Source organism: Haliotis rufescens, unplaced genomic scaffold, assembly GCF_023055435.1.
Source record: "Haliotis rufescens isolate VD_foot unplaced genomic scaffold, xgHalRufe1.0.p SCAF_13, whole genome shotgun sequence".
In the NCBI taxonomy this organism is placed as follows: domain Eukaryota; kingdom Metazoa; phylum Mollusca; class Gastropoda; order Lepetellida; family Haliotidae; genus Haliotis; species Haliotis rufescens.
Genome location: NW_025963813.1, coordinates 19,029,590 through 19,048,702, shown reverse-complemented (window position 1 = coordinate 19,048,702; position 19,113 = coordinate 19,029,590). Strand labels below are relative to the sequence as shown.

The 19,113-nt window shown below is 43.3% G+C and overlaps 3 long non-coding RNA genes across 3 annotated transcripts; 1 reads left to right on the top strand and 2 right to left on the bottom strand.

Annotated features, from left to right (window-relative positions):
- Positions 1-1,005: 1,005 nt before the first annotated feature.
- LOC125378797 lies at positions 1,006-2,123 on the bottom strand. The gene is made up of 3 exons (XR_007220509.1): positions 2,046-2,123; positions 1,405-1,591; positions 1,006-1,078 (listed from the first exon to the last, which is right to left on the bottom strand). It is a non-coding gene; the product is annotated as an uncharacterized LOC125378797 (long non-coding RNA).
- Positions 2,124-15,303: 13,180 nt separating this feature from the next.
- Positions 15,304-16,417, bottom strand: LOC124132308. The gene is made up of 3 exons (XR_006860780.1): positions 16,371-16,417; positions 15,732-15,927; positions 15,304-15,365 (listed from the first exon to the last, which is right to left on the bottom strand). It is a non-coding gene; the product is annotated as an uncharacterized LOC124132308 (long non-coding RNA).
- Positions 16,418-16,723: 306 nt separating this feature from the next.
- LOC124132307 lies at positions 16,724-18,487 on the top strand. Its single transcript, XR_006860779.1, has 3 exons — positions 16,724-16,806; positions 17,679-17,874; positions 18,409-18,487. It is a non-coding gene; the product is annotated as an uncharacterized LOC124132307 (long non-coding RNA).
- The last annotated feature ends 626 nt before the right edge of the window (positions 18,488-19,113 follow it).

Genomic DNA, 19,113 nt, shown 5'->3' with positions numbered 1-19,113 from the left:
GAAAAGAAATCAAAATTTCAAATTCAAATTCTGCATAGCAATTTGTGCGTTCCTTACTCGAGTTACAGTGATATATCTGATAATGTGCAACCATTAGGGATGTACCGCAGATTGAAATTGAAAAAAATGTGTGATTTTCTCTTTGATTCCAATACGCCTCAATAACAGCCTCAAAGCACAGTTGTATCGGTCTGTCTTTACAAGGGGCTTGTTGTAGCCATATCACCTTATCTATTATTTTCAGTTATCGATAAATTGATATGATCATGGTAACTTTTTGTTGTTGAGTAACTGTGTGTTCGGTCTGAAGTAACACATTTCAAATTGTCTGCCTTCTTAATGATAGCCCGGACCAATTCTAACCCGGAATATGAACACATAATCAGTCTATATATCGTTTTACATTTTAGTGTTATGTAAGAAATTAAGTCAATATTTACATGATAAAGGAGTACCGTATTCGTCGTGTATGCATTGCTGTGAAAACTCATCAACATTCCTTTAAAGCTCAGTAGCAACTACCTATGCTGAGGCAACTTCAAAAGAAATCTTTGGGGCCGAAACTTTAAAACTGACCCCAACTGTTTTGCAAAACAAAGATCGGTGACTTTGCGTGCTGGCGATTAGATGCCCCACTCTGAAAGTGTGGGTTCGAAGACAATAACAGTGACGGAGTTGGGTTTAAAGCCGTTTTGGACAGTATTTCAGTTATAACACGGTGTGTGAGCTGGACGTAGGAAATTCACTTTGTTGAAACCGACGAGCACGGCCATGGTGGTGACAATCATTACCAACATCATCAGAGAGAACAGGGATTCGAACCAACCATCAATGGTTTCTGACACGCCCAAGGGACACAACTCCGCACAGCGATTTGCGGCGCCTGTGACGACTCGGACACCGCTGGTTCCCCATTGTCAGCAGTTTGCGCTGAACACAGTGTAATGATGCTTCTTACAATCAACATAAAGTTAACCTTTTTCAAAAATAAGCAACACTTAAATTGTGACATCCAAGGTTTATTAGACACGAGCTGAGGTTGTAATGTGGTTGTTGGAAGTATCTCTGCAGCAAACATCTGAAGTAGAAAAACGACGGTGACAAATGTGCAGGTCCTTTTCCTCTGGAACTGGGCGTGGCTGACGGCATGGAACATTTGTTCATGCTCTCAACAGTTTTACAGACTGCGGCATAAATCAACATTCACTCTTTCTTTCAATGATATAAACATATTAAGTGTCCAAACCATGAGCAATTTTGGTAAAAGGTTAACTTTCGCATGTCTTTGGGGTACTTTCTGTTTCCAACCTTCAATTTCAAGCACATATTAAACCCCCATTAATACGTACACATATAATATCAGGAACATAGTTGACTTTTTGAATGAATTGATTTATATATTACCTATTCTTTTATCCGGTTGTGGTGAGGATGATGGGGAGGAAGTTGGTGTGACTGCCGCCGCTGCTGCCGTGAGACATGGGGTAGGGGATGGGGATGGGGATGCCGTGTTTGCTGTGGTGGGAGTGGTGGCTGCTGTGACAACATTTCTTACAACAACCGCAGGCTTCCGAGAAGACAGCAAAGCAAGCTGAAAAGACAAAAACTTCAAACATAATGTGTCCCAAGGATGAAGTCATCCCTGGCGATATTGTGTTTGTTATGAATAGACAGATGTGGCTGTCATATAGTTCTCTGATCGAGTGGATGATGTTGATTGTAAGCCTTCAAAGAGTAAAATTCAATCTTTAATGACTGTGGTCTAAGATGACACTGTCGGATACTATTGTTCGGTCAGTATTCCGTCCGGATGCAGCTTATTAACATCAGATCCATATTCATTTGCTCAGTAAACACCAAGAACAGATTTCACATATTTTGCCGATTTTGAGATTTGAGATGTTTCACCGATATTGGGATTCGTCGGTGTGACAAGCCAGCTCTAAAACCGGTAGTCTGTTTCCGTTATTGGTTCCCATGGAATATGTATTAACATTAAACAAAGTCAATCATGGACACGCGCCACATCAGGTCGTGAAACTTACCAAGCACAAGAACTAGGACAGCCAGGAATTTCATTATGGTCACTTGAACTGAGGAGATGATGAGACGGGATGAAACCAACTGGATGTAGTGACAGTGTCACAAAGTATTATATATAGGCAGAGCAACACACTGACGCCACAGGCGGGTGATTAACACAGCTGTACAATGTGAGGTCTGGGGCAGAAAAACGTGTGTGTGGTGTTTTCATTGACAGATTAAACAGGAAGCATCAACTAGGAAAACGTTGGACGTGTAAAATACATAAATATATTTTTTGTATATATATTTTAAAATATAAATATATTTTAAATTATTGTCACCACCACCTCCATCCCGTTCACTATACTAATCATCATGGCAATTATCATACTGTGTTACCCTCTAAAATCTAACAGTTTTTCAGTGAAGGTCTAGTTGAACCAACAGTATATGGTAGTAAATGATCCATTCTAATCACATACAAGGGCGGTCGGGTAGCCTAGTGGTTAAAACGTTCGCTCGACACGCCGAAGACCTGGGTTCTATTCCCGACATGGGTACAACGTGTGAAGCTCATTTCTGGTTTCCCCACCTTTATATTGCTGGAATATTGCTAAAAGCGGCGTAAAACCATACTCACTCACTCAATCACTCACTCTTAATCACATGTTGTTGTCATCGCTATCATCATACGGCGCGGCTCCTTACTATGCCTATTAGAACATCAAGGGATATGTCATCAATCTGCGGGGCGGTAGGGGAGTCTGGTGGTTAAAGTAGTGGCTTGTCACGCTGGTTGGATGGCACACGTGTACAATGTGTGAAGACTTTTCTTGGTGTCTAGATTCCAGACGAACGTAAAGGTTCTCACACACTTATTACACTTAATTGTATGACATTACCGGACATAATTGGTGTTGTTTATTTCATTATCTTGCAGACGGCCAACGTGACGTCATTTCATCACATCATCTCTCAGACACTTGACATCAACAATCAAAATGTATATGAGTTGAACGGATTTTCTATGTTTAAATATCTAAGGTTGGCGTAGTTTGATCACATTTTGAATTATCTACACATCTTGACCCAATATATTTGAAACGAACTGACGACCAAAGAGGGCGTGTCTTGACCCAGTATATTAAAGACGAACTGACAACGACCAAAATGGGCGTGGCTTGACCCAATATTTTAAAGATAAACTGATAAAATTATACTATTTAGTCTTTTGTCTTATCAATGTTTTCATTTAAAATCCATTGACAAAACCCATACCTGGTTACAAGAGACAGAGCGACAAGTCCTAAAAGAGGGCTGGTGCAATGACTCAATTAACAATGTCAGTATCGGGTGTGACCCCCATTTGTGTTGCTACAGCCGAGGCCGCGGTGGTTTATTGAAGACAACAGATTGTTTTATACAGCCTGTGGGTGTTGCTTGAAATATCAACCAAAGATTGACCCAACTGAGGGCTCTACCGACTGGTTCTGTTCCTGTCGTAGGCGTCATAAAGTCTTATCCCAGACATTGTCTATGGGAGAGAGGACTGGAGAAACAGACAGCCATGGCAGAACAGCAATGTTTCTTCATCAGAAAGTATGTCACAACACGTGCAAAATGTGGGCTAGCATTATCCTGCTGCAACGTGACCTTGCAACCCTGCATTTGCACAAGGGGTAGAACATGATCTCGAACGATGTCGTCCCGGTACTGTACACCATTCAAATTGCAATAAACATATATGAGCTGTGTTCTCCCATGGGTTGTAATGCCACCCCATACCATTACACTTCCACCCCCAAACTGACGATGTTGAGTAAAGCAAGCGCCTCTAAACGTTCTCCTTGCGCAACAATCAGAGTTGTCCACATGAAATCTGGACCCGTCTGTGAACAGTATACTGTCCAAGTCTTTTCTTCTGACCCCCAGAAGCTGTCTACACAAAGCTAGGCGTGCCGGACGATGACGTGGAAGCAAAATTGGGCCTATCGCTGAACGTCGGGATCGGATGTTGTGTTCGCTTCAGCTACTAATTGGCCTCAACCTACGAATTGTCCGAGCTGTCAATGTGGCAGTTTGGTAACGATTCTGTAGATGCACTAACTGAATATGATTGTCTTTTTGGGGTGGACAACTTGCCCGTGGCAAGTTATGAGTGTTACAGTGAACAGCAGTTAGTTAGCTTCGATGAACATTGAAATGTCTGGCAACTTGGTTTTCCACCATTATCGTTTGCATCATACTCACGGCGCGTAGGCGTTGATTTTCAGCAATTGGCTTAGCGTAAGAGTTCTTTACGGTTAAACAAAAGTGTTATTATGAACACCTGACAGCCAAATAAACATTGTGTAAGTTCACATTTAAAAAATCCATGTGTGTGAGAATCATACTCTTAATAAACACACAAACATCCAAAATGTGTGCCGTGCATTCACATGCACGTTCAAGTTGTGAATCACGACCTTCAACGTCTCCATGAATATGAATTGAAAGATGTATTATTTAATTTCAAAATCAATTCATTTTTATTAAACTTATAAACGCACAGTTACTTTTTTCCCTTGGTATGTTAGTGGACAATCGATGAAACATGCCATGAGCACGGTTGTCGTCATTTAGACCAGCAAAACCTATTCCAAGGAATCGCTTCCTGCACCGGTTTAATCCACCACTCTCGCGCTTCTCTCCACGGGATGACCAGGTGCAACTGTGATGATCTTCCTTCTAGTGGCTTCTCTCCACGGGATGACCAGGTGCAACTGTGATGATCTTCCTTCTAGTGGCTTCTCTCCACGTGAGAGACGTGACCTGCTGGGATAAGCTCCTACCAATGCTTCAACGTCACTTTATGAATTATTTATATAAAATCGACAGAGCAGAACTCTTCACGTCACTTCTTGCACGTCTCCTCTAATGTCTACATCTACAACCACGACATCGAACTGACATGAAGTGTGTAGCAGTTGTTGTTTTACTCTTCGGTAAGTAAACTTTTTACTTTTGCACTATTTTTCTATTTTAGCAGAACTGTTTTTCTCCATCTGTATCCCGTTGAATCTTTTCAAAAACCGAATTTTGGCCGCCGTGGTACTTAAGCACCTGACACCTGTGAGCATGTCGGGTCTGAAATAGATTCTTTGTAGAGACGACGACAATGACGACAGGGTGACTGGGTTCGATGACTCGGTTAAGTGTGTTACGTGCCTGGCAGTGTGTGACGCTGTTCATCATATCAACCACTGGTTTTCTTCGTCCATTTTCGATCATATGGAGGCCTCGGTAATATAGCTGACATAACCCTGACTGCTGATTCATTCAATCAAGTCTACCAGAATCCGCGCTAGCGCAAAAACATCAAGTAACGACCAAAAGGGAAGTCTTACTGATTTAGCAAAGATCTTAGCTAATGAAGACCTATTTGTGTCAATAAAATTGTCGGAATAACACATCTGAGGCAGTCAAGCATAACGAAAAGGGAGTATATACTTTGCTGGTGGAGAACACACCCCACATCACTGCAGGGCCGGGGAAGCATCTCTGTGCATCGTGTATATACAGTAAAGTACGGTTATAACGAACTCAAAGGGACTACTTATTTTAGTTCGTTATAACCGTAGTTCGTTATAAGCATATATGCAGCATAACTACAGCAAATAGTCGGGACCAAAAAAGTAAGTGCGTTATATCCGTCAGTTCGTTATAAGCGTGTTCGTTATAACCGTAGTTTACTGTACTGTATTGATGAACTTCTCGCGATCAACATTTAAACTAGACATGCCTGATTCAATACCATTGAGTATGTTATGTTATAATTACAACGTTTTCTTTCAGCCTGCTTTGCTGCTTTCTCTAATGCCTGCTGTTGCAGCCACAGCAGCCACCACTCCCACCACAGCAAGCACGGCATTCCCATCCCCATCCCCTACCCCATGTCTCACGGCAGCAGCGGCGGCAGTCACACCAACTTCCTCCCCATCATCCTCACCACAACCGGATAAAAGAACAGGTAATATATACACCCATTCATTCGTCAAGGGTGATCTCTACATAAGAAACTGATAAAAATTAGGAATTTTCCCGATATTATTTGTGTACGTTAATTGAAATTGAAAGTTTGGAAACTAAAAATATCCCAACGCCACATAAAAGCTTTGGCTTTTTATGAAACTAGAAAATAGCACATGAGTGGTTTGGTAAAGGTATGTATGAATGTTGATTAAGAAAATGATTAAAATGACACTAAACACCAGATACAAGACGATCTGATCGGTAATCAAAATCTATTTAAGAAAAAATTACTCGTGGTCGTTGTTTATAGTTCAATAACACACTGCAGGGAGAACAAACTATGAGGTGTGCATCGTTTATTCCTTACATGAAACATCAACATTGCTACAGCCTCTTTGAGGATATTAGTAGAAAGGACACGCTTTAAAAATAATTATACGTATTTAAATAATGATGACTCCCTGAATAGAATCCGATCACGGCAATGTCGGACAAGTTCGTGTTATGAACAGGTGGGTTACATTTGGTCTTTCCTGCATTATCTCACAATTTTTACGTCGATTATCTTTCTTCCAACCTTTTCTTCCAATACAAATTGTCATATCTGCCCCACTATTGGAAACGATCGTTCGGCCATTGCGTTTACCTACGTTGCCCAGCAACATCTATGGGAAACAACTTACTAGACACTTCCCTCTAAAAAAAAACTGGTCCAATTTACGACGTCCTCAAGTTGCCAGCTCATGTTCGAATCTCCAGAAATGACGTCATGATAGAACAATGATTTATTCGTTCTTCATTGTTCTCTGCGATTTATCGCGTAGATATCTTACAGTTCAAATTATTCTCACATTTTTGAAGATGTGACGGACAGGCTTTATTACGTTTGTAATTGTAATTGTAGTTGAAGCTCCCCACCCTCGAGAGCGCGTGTAAACAGACGTCCGATATTGAATAAATTCACTACAACATAATTCTTCTTCTTCTTCTTCTTCCTCTGTGTTGCACCAATCAAACGTAACTTTTAGTTTAATTATAGTCGTGTCCTTAGATACTGGTCGTGACACAGCTCTATACAATGATGACGGTAATTACAATGCCCAATACATCTGATATGATGGAGGGAGGGAGTTTGATTTAACACCGCTTCAACCAGTAATTCAGTTATATCACGGAGTGTCAACTTCATGTGGGAGGAAAGTCCGCAATTACCACATACAAACCTAGAATAACAATTAAGGCGAACCGAGGGTAGGAGTTGCGTCGCCACGGACGACTAGGCCACAGGTGCCCCTCACTTGGTGATAATCTTGTAATGAACACCGACAGGGACGACTGGGACACAGGTGCCCCTCACTTGGTGATAATCTTGTACTGAACACTGACAGGGAAGACTAGGCCACAGGTGCCCCTCACTTGGTGATAATCCTGTAATGAACACCGACAGAGACGACTGGGCCACAGGTGCCCCTCACTTGGTGATAATCTTGTAATGAACACCGACAGGGACGACTGGGACACAGGTGCCCCTCACTTGGTGATAATCTTGTACTGAACACTGACAGGGAAGACTAGGCCACAGGTGCCCCTCACTTGGTGATAATCCTGTAATGAACACCGACAGAGACGACTGGGCCACAGGTGCCCCTCACTTGGTGATAATCTTGTAATGAACACTGACAGAGACGACTGGGCCACAGGTGCCCCTCACTTGGTGATAATCTTGTAATGAACACTGACAGAGACGACTGGGCCACAGGTGCCCCTCACTTGGTGGTAATCTTGTAATGAACACTGACAGGGACGACTAGGTCACAGGTGCCCCTCACTTGGTGGTAATCTTGTAATGAACACCGACAGGGATGACTAGGCCACAGGTGCTCCTCACTTGGTGGTAATCTCGTTCTGAACACCGACAGGGATGACTAGGCCACAGGTACTCCTCACTTGGTGGTAATCTCGTACTGAACACCGACAGGGATGACTAGGCAACAGGTGCCCCTCACTTGGTGGTAATCTTGTACTGAACACTGACAGGGATCATTAGGCCACAGGTGCTCCTCACTTGGTGATAATCTTGTACTGAACACCGACAGGGATGACTAGGTCACAGGTGCCCCTCACTTGGTGATAATCCTGTACTGAACACTGACAGAGACGACTAGGTCACAGGTGCCCCTCACTTGGTGGTAATCCTGTACTGAACACCGACAGAGACGACTTGGCCACAGGTGCCCCTCACTTGGTGGTAATCCTGTAATGAACACCGACAGAGATGACTGGGCCTCAGGTGCCTTTCACTTGGTGATAATCCTGTACTGAACACCGACAGAGACGACTTGGCCACAGGTGCCCCTCACTTGGTGATAATCCTGTACTGAACACTGACAGAGACGACTGGGCCTCAGGTGCCCCTCACTTGGTGGTAGTCCTGTACTGAACACTGACAGAGACGACTGGGCCTCAGGTGCCCCTCACTTGGTGGTAATCCTGTACTGAACACCGACAGAGACGACTTGGCCACAGGTGCCCCTCACTTGGTGGTAATCCTGTAATGAACACTGACAGAGACGACTGGGCCTCAGGTGCCCCTCACTTGGTGGTAATCCTGTACTGAACACTGACAGGGACGACTAGGTCACAGATGCCCCTCACTTGGTGGTAATCTTGTACTGAACACTGACAGGGACCACTGGGCCACAGGTGCCCCTCACTTGGTGGTAATCTTGTACTGAACACTGACAGGGATGACTAGGCCACAGGTGCCCCTCACTTGGTGGCAATCCTGTACTGAACACTGACAGGGACCACTGGGCCACAGGTTCCCCTTACTTGGTGGTAATGCTGTACTGAACACCGACAGGGATGACTTGGCCACAGGTGCCCCTCACTTGGTGGTAATCTTGTACTGAAACACTGACAGGGACGACTTGGCCACAGGTGCCCCTTACCTGGTGGTAATCCTGTACTGAACACTGACAGGGATGACATGGCCACAGGTGCCCCTCACTTGGTGGTAATCTTGTAATGAACACCGACAGGGATGACTAGGCCACAGGTGCTCCTCACTTGGTGGTAATCTCGTTCTGAACACCGACAGGGATGACTAGGCCACAGGTACTCCTCACTTGGTGGTAATCTCGTACTGAACACCGACAGGGATGACTAGGCAACAGGTGCCCCTCACTTGGTGGTAATCTTGTACTGAACACTGACAGGGATCATTAGGCCACAGGTGCTCCTCACTTGGTGATAATCTTGTACTGAACACCGACAGGGATGACTAGGTCACAGGTGCCCCTCACTTGGTGATAATCCTGTACTGAACACTGACAGAGACGACTAGGTCACAGGTGCCCCTCACTTGGTGGTAATCCTGTACTGAACACCGACAGAGACGACTTGGCCACAGGTGCCCCTCACTTGGTGGTAATCCTGTAATGAACACCGACAGAGATGACTGGGCCTCAGGTGCCTTTCACTTGGTGATAATCCTGTACTGAACACCGACAGAGACGACTTGGCCACAGGTGCCCCTCACTTGGTGATAATCCTGTACTGAACACTGACAGAGACGACTGGGCCTCAGGTGCCCCTCACTTGGTGGTAGTCCTGTACTGAACACTGACAGAGACGACTGGGCCTCAGGTGCCCCTCACTTGGTGGTAATCCTGTACTGAACACCGACAGAGACGACTTGGCCACAGGTGCCCCTCACTTGGTGGTAATCCTGTAATGAACACTGACAGAGACGACTGGGCCTCAGGTGCCCCTCACTTGGTGGTAATCCTGTACTGAACACTGACAGGGACGACTAGGTCACAGATGCCCCTCACTTGGTGGTAATCTTGTACTGAACACTGACAGGGACCACTGGGCCACAGGTGCCCCTCACTTGGTGGTAATCTTGTACTGAACACTGACAGGGATGACTAGGCCACAGGTGCCCCTCACTTGGTGGCAATCCTGTACTGAACACTGACAGGGACCACTGGGCCACAGGTTCCCCTTACTTGGTGGTAATGCTGTACTGAACACCGACAGGGATGACTTGGCCACAGGTGCCCCTCACTTGGTGGTAATCTTGTACTGAAACACTGACAGGGACGACTTGGCCACAGGTGCCCCTTACCTGGTGGTAATCCTGTACTGAACACTGACAGGGATGACATGGCCACAGGTGCCCCTCACTTGGTGGTAATCTTGTACTGAACACCGACAGAGATACACATCCCTACTGAACCCTGGGTGCGGTACTCTAGCTCGGAGCCTCGAAGTGATGTCATCGTTAAAACTAATCATTTTTATTGATTTATTCAATTATGAATAAAAGAACTTAAATGAATGACTACCTGGGCATTTACTGTATATATGTAATTTGATATGCGTCCAGATTAACTTCTATTTTTTCATATGAATTCTTTAGAATCAAGCAATAATGGAACTTGTATGTTGATTCAGAATCTTTATTTGGTGTTATGTTGAACTTTATTGTCGTTACACGTGCATGATATGGAAAAGGTACACTGTCAGCTTTGTCATGCAATAAAACACTTCTAACCCGTCATAGTTTTGATTAGCATATTAATTTGTCAGACTAAAGCGTGTTTCATAATATGTGCTAGGTTGTGCTAGTTCACTCAATTCACCAGTTCTTTTTGTAATCAAACGCACGTAATCAGTTTACACCCTACACCCTTAGGGTTCACACCCTACACCCATAGGTGAGTGAGTTGGGTTTAACGCCGCTTTTAACAGTATTCCAGTTATATCACGGCGTGTCAGCTTAATGTGGGAGGAAAGCCCGAAGTGATGCTAGTCTCAGACGTTTACCACTTCGGTGAAACCCACGAGCACGGGTATGGTGCTGACAAACCTAGACACAAAATCGGGGCGAACCGGGATTCGAACCACCAATCATAGGTTTCTGGCGTGTCCAAAGGGACGCAACTCTGTGTAGCGAATCGCGGCGCCTTAGACGACTGGGCCACCCGTGCCCCCCACACCCATAGGAGTCACACATATATACATATAGGATGTACACCCTACACCCATAGGAGTCACACCTATATACATATAGGATGTACACCCTACACCCATAGGAGTCACACATATATACATATAGGATGTACACCCTACACCCATAGGAGTCACACATATATACATATAGGATGTACACCCTACACCCATAGGAATCACACCTATATACATATAGGATGTACACCCTTCATCCATAGAAGTCACAACTATATACATATAGGATTTACACCCTTCATTCATAGGAGTCACACCTATACACGCATAGTATGTAAACCCTACACCCATAGGACTCACACCTATAAACATATAAGATTTCCACCCTACACTCATAGGAGTCACACCTATACACATATAAGATTTACACCCTTTACCCATATGAGTCAAACCTATACACATATAGGATTTACAACCTTCATCCATAGGACTCACACCTATAAACATATAAGATTTACACCCTACACCCATAGGAGTCACACCTATGCACATATAGGATTTACACCCTTCATCCATAGGAGTCACATATATATACATATAGGATTTACACCCTTCATCCATAGGAGTCACACCTATACACACATAGAATGTACACCCTACACCCATTGGAGTCACACCTATACACATATAAGATGTACACCCTACACCCATAAAATCACACCTATATACATATAGGATTTACACCCTTCATCCATAGGAGTCACACCTATACACATATAGGATTTACAACCTTCATCCATAGGACTCACACCTATACACATATAAGATTTACACCCTACACCAATAGGAGTCACACCTATACACACATAGGATGTACACCCTACACCCTTAGGATTCACACCTATACACATATAAGATTTACACTCTACACCCATAGGAGTGACACCTATACACATATAGGATTTACACCCTTCACCCATAGGAGTCACACCTTTAAACATATAGAATTAACACCCTTCATCAATAGGAGTCACACCTATACACACATAGGATTTACACCCTACACCCATAGGAGTCACACCTATAAACATACAGGATTAACACCCTTCATCCATTGGAGTCACACCTATACACATAGGATTTACACCCTACACCAATAGGAGTCACACCTATACACATATAGGATGTACACCCTACACCAATAGGAGTCACACCTATACACATATAAGATTTACACCCTACACCCATAGGAGTCACACCTATACACATATAGGATTTACACCCTACACCCATAGGAGTCACACCTATGCACATATAGGATTTACACCCTTCATCCATAGGAGTCACATATATATACATATAGTATTTACACCCTTCATCCATAGGAGTCACACCTATACACACATAGAATGTACACCCTACACCTATTGGAGTCACACCTATACACATATAAGATGTACACCCTACACCCATAAAATCACACCTATATACATATAGGATTTACACCCTTCATCCATAGGAGTCACACCTATACACATATAGGATTTACAACCTTCATCCATAGGACTCACACCTATACACATATAAGATTTACACCCTACACCAATAGGAGTCACACCTATACACACATAGGATGTACACCCTACACCCTTAGGATTCACACCTATACACATATAAGATTTACACTCTACACCCATAGGAGTGACACCTATACACATATAGGATTTACACCCTTCACCCATAGGAGTCACACCTTTAAACATATAGGATTAACACCCTTCATCAATAGGAGTCACACCTATACACACATAGGATTTACACCCTACACCCATAGGAGTCACACCTATAAACATACAGAATTAACACCCTTCATCCATAGGAGTCACACCTATACACATAGGATTTACACCCTACACCAATAGGAGTCACACCTATACACATATAGGATGTACATCCTACACCAATAGGAGTCACACCTATACACATATAAGATTTACACCCTACACCCATAGGAGTCACACCTATACACATATAGGATTTACACCCTTCATCCATAGGAGTCACGCCTATATACATATAGGATTTACACCCATACACCCTTTAGAATCCACTCGCATAGGGAACTGCAAACCTTTTCTGAACAAGTTCAACTTTTCTTCATGAAGCACTTCATTTGAATAGGGGCGGTTGGGTAGCCTAGTGGTTAAAGCGTTGGCTCGTCACGCCGAAGACCCGGGTTCGATTCCTTACATGGGTACAATGTGTGAAGCTCATTTCTGGTGTCCCCCGCCGTGATATTGCTGGAATATTGCTAAAAGCGGCGTAAAACCATACTCACTTACTCACTCACTTCATTTGAATAAATGAAATACGTGTTGTCAGAAGACGACAGTTGTTAGGGGATTTGCATTTTATTGCCGCTTCAAACAGTCTATATTCATGTCTGTTTTGCGAATGAATCAGCGTGGCCGATGCCAAACAGATCGACACAGTATCAGCGAAGCCTTGCTTTTATTGTCACCACACAATACCTTAGCTAGAAGTTACCAATATGGCGTGTTCGGAATACCGTCAGGGAGACAGGGCTCAAACGCATTGGGGTGATCCCACAAGAGTCATTGATTTGTTCAGTCACTTAAATGCCGCTTTGAACAGTATTTCATACTAAGCTCACTTAAACTTCAACGGAAGGCAACATGACAGATTTGGGGATGGGGCTGTAATGATGACTATCACTGTCAGAACGCCACTGATTCCCACCACCAGCTAACGTAATGCAATAGCGAGCAATGAGTCCTGACTTTTCCCCATAGAGATCGTCTGGGACATGTTAGACACTAAATTGTCATTTGATAGATTGTTTCGGACTATGCCACGCCGTATAAACGAATGTTTCACCAATCGTGGGGGCATGACACATTATTATTAAACTTTTTTTTTTACTACACACCCTTGTCGTCTTCCTTTGTTGTTTGCACGCTTACATGTTGTGTACTAAACGTGTTCTGTTACTTGTCATGTCACACCTCCCTTTTTCTTATTCATCCATCACCATCCTCACTCCATACTTCTCTTTATTTCTGTAATCATCTGTTATTCAGGAGAAAAACCTACTGTGTTTAGAAAGTTGATGTGGTCCCGCTGTAGATGAGTAGACACCTCTTGTTTTAGAGCGCTTAACTAACTGCCACGACCCAGAGGGCAATCCCGACATCTCTACATTACGTAGCGTCGGATATACGAGGGTACTCCCCTACTTAATACACATCTCTACTCTTACACTTTGACACACCATTCTTAAGACATCAATAAAACATGCATTGTTAAGATCAGCTCGCGACGGAGCACGTGCAACAGCGGCAGAGAACACAATCAACTCTCCATTCCCTAAAAATAATTAAGCGCTCAAACAATACCATGACTTCACAGATGTGTCTCACTTCAAACAGTCATCAATCAGTGTCTGTGAACACTTCCTTTCATCGGAGCGGTTCTCTGGCAGCTGTTACCACTGTCCAAGAGCTCGAGGTTGCCCTCTGTTGCAACTGGTAGCTCGGGTTGGACGACGGAGGACAAACTCTCCATATATACCAGAATGCTTCTTAGACAGAACTCCAAGACATTACTAATTTATCATTCTAGTTGTGACTGTCTCTATATGTTTATTGTGAGATTCATCTATGGATGTTCTTATGTATTCTACACTGCCCATCCTTCTGTGGGTGTGTTGCATTGTCAGAGTCCAGTGCTGTGAGTGAGTGAGTGTGGTTTTACGCCGCTTTTAGCAATATTCCAGCAATATCACGGCGGGGAACACCAGAATGGGCTTCACACATTGTACCCATGTCGGGATTAGAACCCGGGTCTTCGACGTGACGTGCGAACGCTTAAACCACTAGGCTACCCGACCGCCCCACCAGTGCTGTGGCACCCAGACCACGATTACACTACCCTCAGCCCCATCTATGGTTGATGTAGTGAGTCAGTGAGTGAGTTGGGTTATTTACAGCAGCTTATAGCAATATTCCAGCAATGGGAGACACCAGAATGGGCTCCCCACACATTGTACCCATGTGGGGAATCGACCACGGACCTTCGGCATGACGAGTGACAAAACCGCCTCAACCTTCGCCTCTCTATTTACAGATATCTTCACCAGTACACACGCACCGGGGCAATCAGAGGATGCCATTGGGATTCCTCAGTGACAACAGACCAGTCCAAGACTGCAACAGCAACGTCTTTTGACAGCAGTACAGTACACGAGTCTACAAACAACAGAACACTAAAGTGCTCGCTTCAAACGTTTATTTGACAAGAGTGGCGGTTGTTCTTCGTAACGGTACGGCATTAATCTGAAAGAAGAAAAAGAATTAACATCAAGGTGTCAAGTCAACTCAGGATGTCAGGTCATGTACAAAATTAACACTTTTGTTATAACGTGAGTGAGTGAGTTTGGTTTAACGCCGCTTTGAACAGTATTCCAGTTGTGTCACGGCGTGCCAGCCTAATGTGGAAGGAAAGCCAGAAGTGATGCAGGTCTTAGGTGAAACCAACGAGCGCGGGTACAGAGCTGACAAACCTAGAAACATAATCGATGATTCGAACACATCATAGATTCCTGACATGCCCAAGGGACACAACTTTGGACAGCGAATTGTGAGACAATTTAATGTAACAACCGACTGATTAGATCAAGGGGAGAAGGGTGTATATATTACCTGTACTTTTATCCCGTTGTGGTGAGGATGATGGGAAGGAAGTTGGTGTGACTGCCGCCGCTGCTGCCGTGAGACATGGGGTAGGGGATCGGGATGGGGATGCCGTGTTTGCTGTGGTGGGAGTGGTGACTGCTGTGGCTGCAACAGCTGCTACACTTACTACAGCCGCACGCCTCGGTGTAGACGGCCAGACACACTGATAACACAAACAGTCATCTTTACAACACAAACAGGCGAGGAACATGACACAGACAAAGAATTTGTAAATAAATGTTTTCTTCTTGATATATATGTTGTCTCTGTGGTGAAACTCACGAGCAAGGGAATGGTGCTATCAAACCTAGAAACACAATTAGGTCGAACCGGGATTCGAACCCACAATCACAGGTTTCTGGCACACCTAAGGGACGTAACTCTGCACAGCTTGGCCACTGTGACCCTGGTAATACATCATACATGTATATCAAAATGATGTATAAGAATGTGTATGTAGCCTGGAATTAACAGTTATCGAATGATTACGTGGACAGCGAGGTTAAAATATTTGGTTCTCTGGCCACAGTGTGGGTATATGAATACATGGCCTTATTATGTGTCAGTTAAGTAACATTAAACACTAACGAAATAACAAATTCTTACCCAAAATAAGACACAATCCCAATGCGAATTTCATTTTTCAAGTTAGATGTGAGTTTGATTTTTACTGGAAAAACCTAGCATATTTATAGTTTCGACGACAATATACGCTGGTCATGTTAGTGCCGTCATTCGCCAACATAGACAACAGGGTGTCGCTTCTCATGGAGAAATACAGAACCCATACGACGCTAATCTGATTAAAACAGCAGGGAGTGCGGTCGCTTCACTTACCCATATCATTTGTGCACGCGTGTGTCTACATGAAAATGACTCAACGTAAAAACTAGTTATATTTTTAACAAATGTCACATATTTCTGACTATATATATACAGACATTTTACAGCTTACAAAATACGACAAGTTGTCCATTGTTTTGAGTTTGAGCTGACATCTGAATGAAAATGAAACTGTTTCTTATTTCCGTTCTTCTTCTTGGTAAGTAGAAATATTTAGTGATATGATAAATTATATACATCTTGCAACGTTTGTCCCAGTCCTAAACTGAGAAGCAAAGGAAACTATACCTCTCGGTTGATTTTATCATATGGAAAATATTTTATTTTAGCGATATTATATATTAAAAAAACTGAAACAGGTGCTCAGTCAGCACTCAAAGAATCCTTCCACGTGGTTTTATTCTTTAAATATATTTTTTTTTAAACTTTTATGTGTGAAGCCCATGTCTGGTGTCCCCCGCCGTGATGTTGCTGGAATATTGCTGAATGCGGCGTACAACTATCAGTTATTTAATATAAGCAGGCATTTCACCATAATTTGTTTAAAGAACAATATCAGAATTGTAATTTGTTCCCCAATACTTATCGTTATCGTTCATCTTATCGTTCATCTTATAGATAACAGTCTCTCTCTCTCTCTCTCTCTCTCTCTCTCTCTCTCTCTTTCTCTCTCTCTCTCTCTCTCTCTTTCTCTCTCTCTCTCTCTCTCTCTCTCTCTCTCTCTCGATGCATTGATCACGGTTGTTTTCACAGCTACATGTATTCCACTTTTAATCTATTTTATGGGAAACTTTAAAAAGTACTCACATTCCTAAAAGCCTAAACAAATTAATTTGATGTTCATTATCAAATATTGTCACTAGTCATTGTGTCTAGTCGCGGAGGCGTGCGGCTGCGGGTTTTCTTTTGTGTATTTGATAAAATACGTATACGCGAAGGGTTGCGAGTTTAGTATGAAAATTGTGCAGTGGACATTGTCCATATGACGAAATGACTAAAAAAGCTTTAAAACAAATGCATAACATGTTCCTCGCCTGTTTGTGTTGTAAAGATGACTGTTTGTGTTATCAGTGTGTCTGGCCGTCTACACCGAGGCGTGCGGCTGTAGTAAGTGTAGCAGCTGTTGCAGCCACAGCAGTCACCACTCCCACCACAGCAAACACGGCATCCCCATCCCGATCCCCTACCCCATGTCTCACGGCAGCAGCGGCGGCAGTCACACCAACTTCCTCCCCATCATCCTCACCACAACCGGCTGAAAGTACAGGTATAACATGTTTTCTGTAACTCTTTATCCCCTCAAATTCATCGTTACACTTAAAAATAACAAAAGTAGAAATTGATACAAAATGATGACATACGGCTTTCTTTATAATATGTGTGTACGTTGTTACGCCCAACAACGCACCCCAGAATTAAATGCATTTAAAAAAGTGTCTTAGCAGCTATACATAAATCCTTCAATCATGATGATCTGATACGAATGCTGACTTTTACATTCAATGAGTGCCTGTTGTTTTAAGTCTAAGTTATAAAAGAAATAACATCCTTATAATGAACACAAGCCAAGCAAACAAATGATAGCAGACCAGGTCCAGTTGTTGTGGACAGGGGCAACCACGCCGTCCAGATACGCCCAGGGCCCCGTTCCACAAAGCGATATTAGCGCTAAGATGATCGTAACTCCCATACTTTAACATAGGCTTACGATGATCGTAGCTCTAAGATCGCTTTGTGGAACGGGGCCCTGTACCAGAGGAAGGGTACCTGCCAATTATTCACAGATCTTTTCTGCTTTCAGAGGTGTACTGCACAAATAGTTCCAACATTCGGAGAAACGGAAGCTGGAGATGTTCATCTCTAATAAAGTTTTAAATCCTCACATTAGTTTTCTCATTGCTGAAGACGGGGCTTGTCCTGATTGTAAACACCAGACACAGCACAAGCTTGAATTTGGGATCAGAGCCATATCATCTGATTAGGGCGATACCTGTACCTTGTTACGACTTACCAATGACATCACACATGAACCTTAGGGTACATTGATCTCTGAGCCTTAGTTATTTAGCATTCCGATTACGGCGGCCGGTGAGTTGTCGCGTCTGTCCGAGAAAACCAGTTGTTGATAACACGAACGTCGGGGTACAATGCTATAACCAAGAATACAAGGGACATAGCTCTTGTACAACGACACAAACCAAATAAAGCGTTGTAAAATGTCCTCCTGCTGCCATCGGCGATAACTCCTGCACGACTTATTACGGTTACTTCACAAGGGTGAATTTGTGTTTAACTATAGTCCGACCTTGTTGCTGTTCAGCATAGGTTCGAACCCACGTGTAGATACCTTCTGTGAAGATATAAATACGCTGTAGTTCGTTTGGATAACGAAAGGAACACATTGTTTTGTATTACAATAGTTCAAGAATGCATAATTTGGTATGCAATAATTTAATATCCTCGTCATATATTGATGTATAATAGGAATATTATGTAAAATGTGTAA